This window comes from Chrysochloris asiatica, unplaced genomic scaffold, assembly GCF_000296735.1.
Source record: "Chrysochloris asiatica unplaced genomic scaffold, ChrAsi1.0 scaffold00012, whole genome shotgun sequence".
NCBI classification, from domain to species: Eukaryota; Metazoa; Chordata; class Mammalia; order Afrosoricida; family Chrysochloridae; genus Chrysochloris; species Chrysochloris asiatica.
Window position 1 is genome coordinate 17,341,840 of NW_006408530.1, and position 14,182 is coordinate 17,356,021.

Sequence of the window (14,182 nt, forward strand, 5' to 3'; positions counted from 1 at the left end):
TGATAGCTCCTCTGCTAAAACCCAAAAGAGCAGTGAAAGAGCGGTCCACAGAACAGCTGTGGAGCTTTGGATCTTGTTTATGGTTCCAGGCACCAGTTTCCGGTGCCCACCTGAGAAGAAATCTGCCTATGGAAGCAAAATATGGTGATTTCTGAATCAATCCAGCCATGGTGGCCAGCAGTCAGAAGTCCTCAGGCCGGAAGGTGGGGCCACAGCCAAGAGGAGGCAGTGACCTAGTGCTAGAAGCCGTGTCCACGGCCAAGATGTAACCGATTTTTCACGCTGCACTTTTCATTTTTCACGTGTCTTTCCTCTTCACTCCAATTGCGCCCTCACTGCACAGTTCAGATGCCTTTAGGTGGGAGGGAGCACACCCCCAAAAGGGTCCAGCTTTGCACCCGCAGTTTTCCAAGGGCACAGAGATGAAACCTGAAGGCTGCTTCTTATGACGTCAGACTCTGGGACCCACACCCAAAGTTGACATGGGTGGGACCCTTTATCCCTGCCTGCACAGCAATGTCAATCACGATTTTATTTTTGTTTTTGATTGGTTTCTGTCTCTGCTTTTATATTGCTTCTCTCTTTGGTCCTTTTGGCCTCACTCTTCTCCCAGGGATTGGAGCTTTCTCCCCCTGCCTTACCCAAGAAGAGATAGCAACTGTTTCCATATAGCCAAGCTACAAGCATACTTCATACCCTGTAATACCCCACCATCTGGATAAGAGCCAAAACTAGCTGCTAAGCATTACATGTGAAAAGGGAAGCCTATCTCAGATCATGTCCACCAGGAGACACTCAGCAAGCTTAACAACAAAGCAACATATATCCATTTAAGCATTAAAAAACGCATGTAACTGCTAAAAATGTCCAAGCTTTAGTTTGAAAGGACAAAAATAATGAGACAATCCTCTTATACACACGACATCAGCTTTCATGTAGGAAAGTGGGCAAATATCAACTCTATTGCATTGATGATGACTTTCAGAACCCTATTCTAAACCAGGTCCTGATGTGGCACTGTGAGTTAATGTGCTGCATTGCGAGTTTGGTATGAACTTCAAGGTAGATGACTCAAACTCCCCAGTCACTCCTCGGAAACCCTGTACAGAGTAGCTATGGGTTGGAATCGACTCAATGGCACTTAACAAAAACAATATTGCAAACCAAATCATACCTAACTTCTCACAGAGAAATTTTTTAGCTTTCTTTTATTTATAATACTACTTGGTATTATAAAGGCTTCCTTTAATATGTAATATTTGGAAAAGGAATTTATTTGATGCTGTTATGTTGTTAAATGCTGTCAAATTGATTCTGACTCATAGCAATGCATAGGATTTAAAAGGAGTGCCTGGTGAATTTGATCCTACAACTTTATGGTTATAACTAACCTTGTGGTCAAGTGCTTTATTCCATAGCATCACATCCAGAGTCAGCATACTAATTTGGACTTGTTATTTGGACTACACTGAGGGAGTGGTTCACAGACCAGATAAGGCCCTTCTCTAAGAGAATAACAGGCTTCAAGAGTTTTTGAGGGAGTGCGGTGGTGCTCCATGATAATGTACCACAAGGTTGGGGGTTCAAGCCCACCAGTCACTCCTCTGGAGAACGATGAGGCTTTCTGCTCTCACAATGAAAATGCAATACAGAATTGCTGTGAGTCATAACCAACCTGAGAGTATTTAACAACAACAAAGAGTTTTTTCAAGAAGCCCTGACAGTGAAATCATTAAGTAGTTGACTGTGTTAGAATCTTTCACAGGAGAAAGACCTGTTCCCATAAAGATTGTGGTTGTTTTTGTTAAGTGTCATTGAGTCAGTACTGACTCATAGTGACCCTACATACAACAGAACTAAACAATGCCCAGTTCTGAAGCAACCTCACAATTGTTGCCACGCTTGAGCCGTTGATACTACCACCTTGCCAATCTATCTTGTTGGGGGTCTTCCTCTTTTTCTCTGACCCTCCACCTTACCAAACATGATATTCTTCTCCAGTGACTGGTCCCTCCTGAAAATATACCCAAAGTATGAAAGATAAGTTTGGTCATACTGGCCTCTAAGGAGCGTTCTGGCTGCTCTTCTTCCAACACAGATATACTGGTTCTTTTGGCAGCCCATGGCACTTTCAATAGGCTCCTCCAACGCCATAAATCAAATGTGTCAATTCTTCTACTGTTTTCTTTATTTATTGCCCAGCTTTTGCATGCATATGAAGTTGTTGAAAATACCATCATTTGGGTCAGGCACGCCCTAGTTCTCAAGCTTACATCTTTGCTCTTCAACATTTTAAGAAGATCTTGTGCAGAAGAATTGTCTAAGGCAATATGTCACTTGACATGTTGCTTCCATGAGTGTTGATAGTGGAGCCAAGAAGAATGAAGTCCTTAACAACTTCAATCATTTCTCTGTTGATAAGAATGTTGTTTATTGGTCCAGTGGTGAGGATTTTTATTTTCTTTACATTGAGATGCAATCCATTCTGAAGATTGTAGTCTTTGACTTTCATCAGTAAATATTTTAAGTCCTCTTCACTTTCAGCATATCGCAGGTTGTTAATGAGTCTTCCTCTAATCCTGATGCCACGTTTTTATTTATATAACCCAGCTTCTTGGATTATTTGCTCAGCATACAGTTTGAATAATTATGGTGAAAGAATACAGCCCCGTCGCACACCTCTCTTAATTTTAAACCATTCAGTGTTCCCATGTTCTGTTCAAACAACTGCCTCTTGGTCCAGGTACAGATTCATCATGACCACAATTAGGTGTTCAGGAATACTCATACTTCACAATGTTGTCCGTAGCTTGCCACAATCCATACAATCGAAAGCCTTTGTGTAGTCAATAAAGCACAGGTAAACATCTTTCTGATAGTCTCTGTTTTCAGCCAAGATCCATCGGACGGATATCAGCAATGATATTCCTCATTCTATGGCCTCTTATGAATCCAGCTTGAACCTCTGGAAGTTCTCTGTCAATGTATGCTTGTAGCCATTTCTGTATTACCTTTAGTAAAACTTTACTCACATGGGATATCAAAGATATTGTCTGATGATTTCCACATTCCATTAGGTCACCTTGGAATGGGCACAAATATGGGTCTCTTCCAATCAGTCGGCCAGATAGTTGTCTTCCAAATTTCTTGCCAGAGATGAGTGAGTGCCTCCTCTACGGCCTCACTTTCTTGAAAGATTTCAATTTTTATTCCATCAATTCCTGGTGCCTTGTTCTTTGCCAATTACTTCAATGTACCTTGGACTTCCTCCTTCAGTATCATTGGTTCTTGATCATATGCTACCTCTTGAAATGGTTGAACATGAACCATTTCTTTTTGGTACAGTGACTCTTGTGTATTCCTTCCATCTTCTTTTGATGCTGTCTGCACCATTCAATAATTTGCCCAGAGAATCCTTCAATAACGCAAGTCAAGTCTTGAATTTTTTCTTCAGTTCCCTAGCTTGAGAAATGCTGAGTGTGTTTTTTTTCCCTTTTGGTTTTCTGATTCCAGATCTTTGCACATTTTGCTGTAATATTTGACTTTGTATTCCCAAGCTGACTTTTGAAATTTTCTGTTCAGCCCTTGTACCTCCTCATTTCTTCCATTTACTTTAGCATCTCTACACTGGAGAGCACATTTCGATGTGTCTTATGACATCCATTTTGACCTTTTCCTTCTTTCTTGTATTCTTTTTTGACTTCTGGTTATATTCCTGTATGATGTTCTTGATGTCATTCCACAACTTTTCTGGTCTTTGATCTTTAGTGTTTAATGTATCTGCTGATCTCTAAATTCAGGTGGGATATATTCAAGGTCATATTTTGGCTCTTATAGACTTGTTTTCATTTTCTTCAGCTTCAGTTTGAGTTTGCATATGAGCAATTGATGGTCTGTTCCACAATCTGCCCCTGCCCTTTTTTTGACTGATGATATAGAGCTTTTCTATCATCTCTTTCCACAAATATAGTCAATTTGATTTCTGTGTATTCCATCTAGTAAGGTCCATGTGTATAATCGTTTCATTTGCTGTCTAAAGAAGGATTTGAAATGAACAAATCACTGATTTTGCAGAAGGCTATAAAGATTTCAGCCTAGAAAATCTTTTGAAACAATTCTACTCTGTCACATGGAGTCACTATGAGTTGGAAATATACTTAACAGCACCTAACAACAACAAGTGGTTTTCAGACCTAGGTTAATTAATAGCTGTAATTAGAAGCTATGATCAGGAAAAGCCAAACTGTCCCTGAATTCACATATTTAAAAATATAAAAGTCATTGTGATGAGTACAGAAATAGGGAATAGAAGATGCTGCTGCTCTTTCTGCTGTTATTAAGTGCTATTAAGTTATTTCTGACTCGTAGGGACCCTGCATAGAGACTCCGAGAAGTAATTGGTGGGTTTGAACCATCAACCTTGTTCTTAATAGTCCAGTGCTTATGCTATAAGGTCACACCAGGACCCCAAAGACACCCTCTACACTACACTAAAATACCTGCACATTTTGCTGTCTTCTCAACTTATCTACCATCATCTGTCAGTTTTTTATACTAGGGTGGCATCTGTATCACTGACATGCTAAAAGCTCTGTCACCCATATTTTAAATACCTGGATCATTACAAGTTATGGACAGCATTGCAAAGTATGAGTATTCCTGAACACTTAATTGTGCTCATGACAAATCTGTACATGGACCAAGAGACAGTTGTTTGAACAGAACATGGGAACACTGAATGGTTTAAAATTAAGAAAGGTATGTGACAGGGTTGTATTCTTTCATCATACTATTTCAACATGTATGCTGAGCAAATAATCCGAGAAACTGGGTTATATGAAGAAAAACGTGGCATCAGGATTAGAGGAAGACTCATTAACAACCTGTGATACGCAGATAATACAACACTGCTTGCTGAAAGGAAAGAGGACTTAAAATATTTACTGATGAAGATCAAAGACCACAACCTTCCATTATGGATTGCATCTCAATGTAAAGAAAACAAAAATCCTCACCACTGGACCAATAAACAACATTCTTATCAACAGAGAAAAGATTGAAGTTGTCAAGGACTTAATTCTTCTTGGCTAAACTATCAACACTCATGGAAGCAGCAGTCATAAAATCAAATGATGTGGGCAAATCTGCTGCACAAGACCTTTTTGAAGTGTTGAAGAGCAAAAATGTCAACTTGAAGACTAAGGTGTGCCTGACCAAAGCCATGGCGTTTTAAATATGCATCCAAAAGCTTAACAGTGAATAAGGAAGACTATAGAAGAATTGATGCTTAAAATTAACACTTATTATGGCGTTGGAGGAGAATATTGAAAGTGCATCAGCTACCAAAAGAACCAAAATGATCTGTGTTGGAAGAAGTGCAGCCAGAGTGCTCCTTGGAGACCAGGATGGCCAAACTTCATCTCTCATACTTCAGACATATGGTTAGGAGGGACCAGTCACTTGAGAAGAATATTATGTTTGGTAAGGTGGATTGTCAGAGACAAAAAGGAAGACCCTCAGTGAAATGCATTGGCAAAGTGGCAATATCAATGGAATCAAGCATGGCAACAATTGTGAGGTTAGCCCAGGACTAGGTAGTGTTTCATTCCGTTGTACATATGGTCGCTATGAGTCAGTACCAACTTGATGGCACCTAACAGTAACAACAAGGGTCACCTATGGAGTCTTATTGTGGCACTGTGGGATAATGTGCTGGACTTACCTTAACTATAAGGTCGATGGTTCAAGCTCACCAGCTACTTCTTGGAAACCCTATACAGGGTCACTATGGGTCAGAACCAACTCCAAGGCACTAAACAGTAACAGTAACAGGGTCACCTATGGTTGACAGGTTTCAGTGGAGCTTCCAGACTAATACAGGCTAAGAAGAAGGAGAAGCAAACCACTTTTGAATAATTAGCCACCTTATGACTAGAAGCCAAACATTTTCTGACATAGTGTAAGAAGATTTGCCATTCAGGTTAGAAGGCACTCAAAATATGACAGGGGAGAACTACCTCCTCCAAGTATATTATTGTTGTTAAATGCCGTTGAGTCAGTTGTGACTCATAGCGACCCTGTAGAAGGTTTCCAAGAAGCAACTGGTGAGCTTGAACTGCTGACCTTACGTTCAACTGATCTTGCACTCCAGTGCATTAATCCACAGCAGCACACCAGGACTCCATTTCTCAAAGTATAGTTGACTTTAATGATGTGGATATAGCAAAGCATGAAGCACAACTCAAAATGAGAAGAGATACAAACAACTATTAATAATCAGAACACAAAATGTATGAAGTCACAATCTAGGAAATTTGGAAATTATTAAAAATAAAATGGAACAGATAAATATCAGTACCCTATGCATTAATGAATAGAAATGGAGAGGAGTTGGCCATTTTGAAATAAATAATTATGGTTTACTATTCCATTAACAATGAATTGAAAAGGGATTGTATCCCATTAATTGTCAAAAAGAGCATTTCGAGTTCTATCTTGAAGTACAGTGATATTTGTGAAAGGGTAATATCTATATGCCTGCAAGGGAGACCGGGAGAACAGTAGCTCTGTAGGATAGGATAAACACTGGACTTCAAACTACAAGATAAACAGTTTGAGTTCACCAGCCACTCTGCCAGAGAAAGATGATAGGCAGTTCAAGTCCACTAGCCATGCCGCCAGAGAAAGATGAGGCTTTCTGCAACCATAAAGATTTACAATCTCATGGACTCCATAAAGGGTCATTATTAGTTGGTATCAACTCCAAGTCACTTAACAAGAAGGAAGACTAATTAATACCACTATTAATCAAATTTATGCACCAACAAGTGAAGTCAGTGATAATGAAATTGAAGAATTCTACCCACTTCTTCAGAGTCCTGGTGTGGTGCTGTGGGACAAAACTCTGGACCTAAAGGTTGGTTTAAACCAAAGGTCAGTGGTTCAAACTTTCCAGCCACTTCTTGAAAATTCTATACAGGGTTGCTATGAGTCACAAGCAACTTGATGGCACTTAACAACACCCACTTCTTCAGTCTGAAATTAATCAAACATGCAATGAAGATACATTGATCCTTACTGGTGATTGGAATGGGAAAGCTGGAAGAAAAGAGGAAAAATCAGCAGTTGGAAAATATGGCCTTGGTGATAGAAACCATGTTGGAGATCTTCAGGTTAGAATTTTGTAAAACTAGTGACTTATTCCCACTACACATGAGGAATCTGCACATAGTCCAAGAGGGAATTGTTAGAACAGAACAAGGAAACACCAAATGGTTTAAAATTAAGAAAGATGTGTGCCACAGCTGTATTCTTTCACCATAGTTATTCAATCTGTATGCTGAGCAAATAATCCAAGAAGCTGGATTATATGAAGAAAAATATGGCATCAGGATTGGAGGAAGGCTCATTAACAACCTGCAATATGCAGATGATACAAGCTTGCTTGCTGAAAGTGAAGAGAAATTAAAATATTTGCTGTTGAAGATCGTAGACTACAGCCTTCAGTATAGGTTGCATCTCAAGGTAAAGATAACAATAATCCTCACCACTGGACCAATAAACAACATCATGATCAATGGAGAAAAAATTGAAGTTGGCAAGGACTTCATTTTTCTTGGATCAACACTCATGGAAGTAGCAGTCAAGAAATCAAAGGATGTATTGCATTGGCAATATATTCTTTGGACCCAAGATTTCTGCACCAAATGTCCTCAATGTAGCAAACAGAGACCTGTGATAATGGAGATGGCAACAATGAGAAGCGGCAGCAGAGAAGCAGCAGGAGAGAGGCAGCAGAACCAGCCCAGCAAAAGAAGATGACATGCAGGCATCCAGACCCACAGAGTGAGAAAGCAGAATGTGTTCAGGCAAGACCACATTCTGGGCACGTAGCAGAGCCAAGCGCTTTGCAGCACTTGCCTGAGTAGGGTAGGGCACAAGCTGAGGGACTGGGTGACATAAAGAGGTGTGCTGATGGTTACACCTAAGAGGAGTCTGGACTGATCAGATCTGTATGTATCCTAAGTCAAAACCTGAATTGTAAACTATTACTTACCTAATAAACTGTGAGTACGGTCTGTGAGTTCTCTGTGGCCATTGCTACACAAAATCAAACCTAACAGAGAAGTAGAATGTGTTTTGGGAGGAATGATGGTTGTCAGAATTAGTACACAGGCTGTGGGGTGGAGGTATGTCAGACCTCCACCTCAGAAATCAGCCTTGGGTAGGTGGTATCGCCATGATCTTCTCTCCCTTTCATGAAGTTAGAAGAGCTCTGACACTGCCCCCACAACATTTTTGTTTTTCACCTTCCTGTTGTACAGGCTCTTTCATCAAGCCTCAGTCAGCCAAGTTTGCTTTCTCATGCTTGTCCCAGTGCTTTACGTAGGAACCAAAGAGATAGAGCAGTTTAAGGATTCTTAGAGGGCTGTGTTTTCAGTAGAAAGACTCTGTTGGATAGCAAATATCATTGTGAATTTGTTAGATGTCAAGGCAGAGCTCACAGAAAGTCATTGTTTATGTCTGAAACAAATCTTTATTATGTGATTTTAAATGTTCTCAGTTACTCTTATTTTTAATAAAAAAGTTTAATGTGTTTTTATTTCTTTCAGGCAACAGATAAAAAGCTGTCATACAAATATTGATTTAAAATCATAGTAAGTTTTCCCTCTTTTCTAAATCTTCTTTTGTTCTTTGATGACAAACACATGCTTTCTTGAACTTTTTGTGTGCGTGTGCTAAGACTACTTTATGCCAGGAAGAAAATCATGATTAATTCTTTTTATTTTTAGGAAAAATATTATTTTAATATTTTCAAACATTAGTTAATAAAACATTAACTAATGAATAATAGAGATTCAGTGTACTATCTTATTTATTAAAATTATTGTTAATATGTATACATAATATCAAGGAATCCTGGTATGGTGCTGTAGGATAAACAGTGAACTACTAACCACAAGTTCTGCAGTTCAAACCCACCAGCCACTTCTTGGAAACCCTATGTAGGATCACTTGAATCAGAATGTACTTGATGGCACCTAATAACAACAACATACATAATATCAAAGCATGTATGAACTCAATCCTATTCCCCAAGAAAACTTGTGAAGCAGAAACCATAACATATGAAATTTTATAGCTTGAAATTTACCTAGAAATAAGATTTATATAAAAGTATACTTGATTTAAAAGCATTAAAGTTATTTTACCAGTACAAAAACATAATAATATATTGTTATTGGTTGGTGTGTGCCATGGAGTCTGTTCTGACTCATAGTGATCCCGTGCAGGGTTTCTGAGGAGCAGAAAGCCTTATCTTTCTCCCATGGAACCAGTGGTAGTTTTGAACCTCTGACCTTGAGGTTAGCAGCCCGACTCATAATCAGTACACTGTAGAATAAACATTTGCTGTTGTTGTTCTGAGTAGGTTCTGACCCTGACATACAACAAGATGAAACACTGCCTGGTCCTGTGCCATCCTCACTATTGCTGCTGCATTTGAGCCCGTTGCTGTTGCCACTGGGCCAATCCATCTCTTTCGGGGTCTATATCTTTTTTGCGGACCCTCCACTTTACCAAACATGATGTCTTTCTTCAGGTACTATCCTTCCTGATAAAATGTCAGAAGCATGAGGGACTAAGTCTGGCCATCCTGGCTTCTAAGGGGCATTCTGACTTTACTTCTTCCAATACAGATTTGTTCATTCTTCTGGCAGTCCATGGTACCTTTAATGTTCTTCTCCAACACCATAATGCAAATGCATCAATTTGTCTACAAAAATCCAAAAGAAATGCTGTAGTTTTCCAATTTTATGAAAGTCCAAGTTTCTCAAATTTTCAAAATGACTAATAATTACTACAATAAATAATACACTATTGATAATGTTCTAGTTTAACCACAGAAATAATAACTCCATCATTTCTTCCATAACTTCACTGATAGCTTGTTTCTCTGCCATGTATATTTTCCATTTAATTCTACTGTGTTTTTTCTCTTCAATATATTTTGTCTTAAAATTTACAAGTGTTCCTTAATCACTAGAATTCTTCTCAAATGTACTGTCTCTTTAATCACATCTCTATCTGGACTGTAGGAATGTTCACTTCTCAAGATAAAAAGGAGCTACTCAACAGTTTTTAGTTTCACTACAGGGATGTTTAACGAGCTCTGGTAGTGTAGTGTTTACAAGTCGGCTGCTAACCTCATGGTCAGCAGTTCAAAACTACCAGCACTTCCATGCAAGAAAAATGAAGCTTTCTGCCTGCATGAAGATTTATAGCCTCGGAAACCCTACGCAGGGTCGCTATTAGTCAGAATCGACTCCACAGCACATAACCACCTCTACCACCACCTATGTATGTTTAGATGATATTGATGATGAAGATAGACAGTTAGATAGATAGATAGATAGATAGATAGATAGATAGATAGATAGATAGATAAACAGATAAATAAAGTAGACACTTTCAAATCAACTCCTATTCACATTGACTTATGTACAACAGAAAAAAACCACACACACACAAAAATCATTGCCTAGACCAACATTATCCTCACAATCACTGGCATGTCAGACCTCATCTTTGAAGCTACTATGCCAATCCATCTCACCAAAGGACTCTCTCAACCTCGATGGCCCTTTTTATCAAACACGATACCCTCCTTCAACAATCGATCCCACTTGATCTGTCTAAAGCAAGTGAGTTAGACAATGTTTTGTTGAAATACTTAAAGTTTCTTCAGTTTTGTTGAGATACTTAAGGTTTCTTAAATCTAACCGAGATTTAAGTTTTCAGAAATAGGTAAACAGTTCTTTCTTCCAAGTCTGTCTTAGTCTGTAAACTCTAGTGAATCCTGTTCACCATGGGTGATCCTGATGGCATTTGAAATGTTGGTGGCAAAGTTTACAGCATCATAGCAACAACAAGACCCCACAGTATGACAAATTGTCAGATGAGTGGTGGAATCTCCAGGCATACATTTCCCTTTGAGCTTACAACTCTGTATGTTAAATTAAACAATAAAACAGTAAAAACTTACTACATAACTATTGCATGTCAGCTACTTTTCTATGTAATTTATAAACAATAATTAATTTAATCCTAATACAATCCTGGACTGTGGAGGGGCTAGGATCCATCTCAGAGACTACAGCTCCACCACGAGCCTTTATTGGCTCTTACCCACCAGACTCTACTGCCTTTTCTTGAATACTTTATATGTGTGTTTTTCTGATTTGACTGTGAGAGCCTAAATTTCAGAACTCTATCAAGCATATATTTTAAAAATGATCTGCGTGAATATGTATCACTTCAACCAGATTACATTGATCAATACTGAATTAAAATCTACAAGTTTAAATGAATTATTCTCTGATTGAAGATATAGCAACAAAGACTGCTCGGTGTTTAATCAAAAGGTGATTCATAGTTTTAATTGTATGTTATTATTCCTTCTTCTAGCTTTAGGAATGTTTTAGTAATCAAAATGTCTACATAGAAGACAAATAATTTGAAAGTCCTAACGTATTGGATGTTCACAAATTATATAAACAAGTACATTTAAGCATAATTTATCATGATTAAAGAGTTGAAACATAGTACAAGAAAAACACTTTGTTTTTCCCCAATAAAAAGAGAAATGTTTATGTGCCTATGTTGTTGTTGTTAAGTGCCGTCAAGTCGGTTCCGACCCATAGCGACCCTGTACAGGGTTTCTGAGGGTGTAAATCTTTACGGGAGTAGAAAGCCTCATCTTTCTCCTGCAGAGCGGCTGGTAGTTTTGAACTGCTGACCTTAAGGTTCGCAGCCCGATTTGTAACCACTATGCTACCAGACCTCCTATACTATACAAGAACTCATAGTATGGCACTGTAGGATCAGCACTGGACTGTGAATCACAGGGTTGGTGGTTCAAACCCACCAGCTACTCCTCGGAAACTCTATACAAGGTGGCTATGAGTCAGAACCAAATTGAAGGCACATAACAACAACAAATACTACACAAGAGGATTTCCGAAAGTTTTTTTTATATTTTAATTCCATTTTTTTGCAAACTTCCTGAGACCTCCTCATATACTTTAATCTGTGATGACTTTGTAGGATAAGCACTGGACTTCAAATCACAAGATCCATGGTGTAAACATAGCAGTCAATCCTCAGCAGAAAGATCAGACTTTCTGTTCCCACAAAGTTTTATCTCCTCAGATACCCTATACAGGGTCAGTATAAGCCAAAGCTGACTCAGTGGTACTTAGCAACATATACGTTAATATAGTTGAGGACTGGGTGAAAAAAAGAAAAAATATTCAACATTTGATAGCTATGAAAATGGAAAATATTTTTTTTTTAATTCAAGTAAAAGGAACATGTAATAAAATAGTAAAGTCAGTATAAACTTGATACAAACAATACTAGAGAACAAGTAAAAATTTATAAAAATACATATCAACTACATCTTTTTTTTTTTTACCAGCAAATAGATTTATTATAAACAGATGCTTTAAATAGACAAACATCTACTTCATTTAGTTCATTATGTGTTTGATAATGAAACTACAAGTTATCTAAGGTGGGATACAAAATGGTGACAGTCTATGTCACTTAAAGATCCTTTAGAAAAGGAAGATATAGCATTTCTGAAATTAAAATATATATTGAGGGACATAATATTGCTTTTTGCTTGTTGTTGCTAAGTGCCTTCGAGTCGATTCTGACCGATAGCAACCCTGTATAGTGTTTTCAAGGAGCAGTTGGTGAGCTTGAACCACTGACCTTGCAGTACAAATGACTTTGCAGTCTGATGCATTAGCCCACAGCGCCACACCAGGACTAGAACAATTTAAATTATAATCAAATTTCAAAAGAATCTTCATTAAATAATTTGAGTTCCTTGCACTTATCTTGATCCAAAAGAATTCCTTATCTTGAGTTCTTCCTAAAAACAGAGCTCAAGAGAAGGATTTGTGTACTGATACTTTATTTTGGGAAGTTCCCTCCAGAGAATAAGGAGGTGGGGTTGGAAAGAGTGAAACAGAGAGGAGGTAAAGTATCAAGGGAATAATTATTACCACAGGAAATTGGAGTTCAGTGATACTAAAGACCCTCAGTATAGTCATATGGAATGCATCATAGAGTAATCCACCTAAGATTAATGTTTGTTGTTAAGTGTCTTGGATTTGGTTCTGACTCATAATGACACTACATAGGGTTTCCAAAGAGCAGCTGTGGGTTTGAACCACTGACCTTGCAGTTAGCAGTCCAATGCTTATTCTTTAGAGCTACACAAGGACTCAGTTAGATTAATGTTTGTCATTGTTGTTAAGTGCCGTTGAGTCAGTTCTGATCCATAGCAACCCTGTGTAGGGTTTCTGAGGAGCAGCTGGTGAGCCTGAACCTCCAACCTTATGGTTCAAACCAACCTTGCTGTGTAGCACATTAACCCACAACACCACAGCACTTCTCAGTGGTCCCCAGTTCCCATCAGTCAAAGGGGACACTGAGAATGAAAATTACCCTGCCAGGGCCTTTTGCATACATGCATAGCATTTTATTCTGAAACTGCAGAGAAATCTGAAACAAAAATCAAGAAAAACATGATTCAGCTGAGACAGACAAGTTACCTGAGCATGACTTATGTCATAGCAATGGCAAATAGATGATACAGATCATGGCATAGAGCTCCATGTCTGCAAGGTGTTAGCTTTCTTCAAATATCATTGGTATGGCTTCAAAGTAAACCTAGATGACAAGTCTTTGAAAAGCCCTATCTCATCCTTCCCCCTCATGAGGCATCTGCTCTAACATTTTCAGTACAGCTCAATAAGAAGAGTCATAGAACTTTAGATCCAAGAGTTATCTTGGAAGTCTCTGTTCAAGGCATATGTTTTCACATATTAGAAAAGAAATGTAATGCCACATGAAGCAGGACAGGATGCAAACTAAAGTTTTGCTTTCCTAATTCAGAGCTGTAGCATTGTATCATTATTATTACTGTTATTACACATTTGAAGTGCAATGGTTTGTACTCTCAACAATATTAAACACCTTCAGAGTATTTGTGAGCACTGTGAAAGTACTGGGATATAGTGAAATAGTGAAAACTAGGCATAGTGTTTGCAATCAGTGAGCTTAAAGCATACTGAGGATATTAGTCATAGACAAAAAGTAGGAGAGAGGG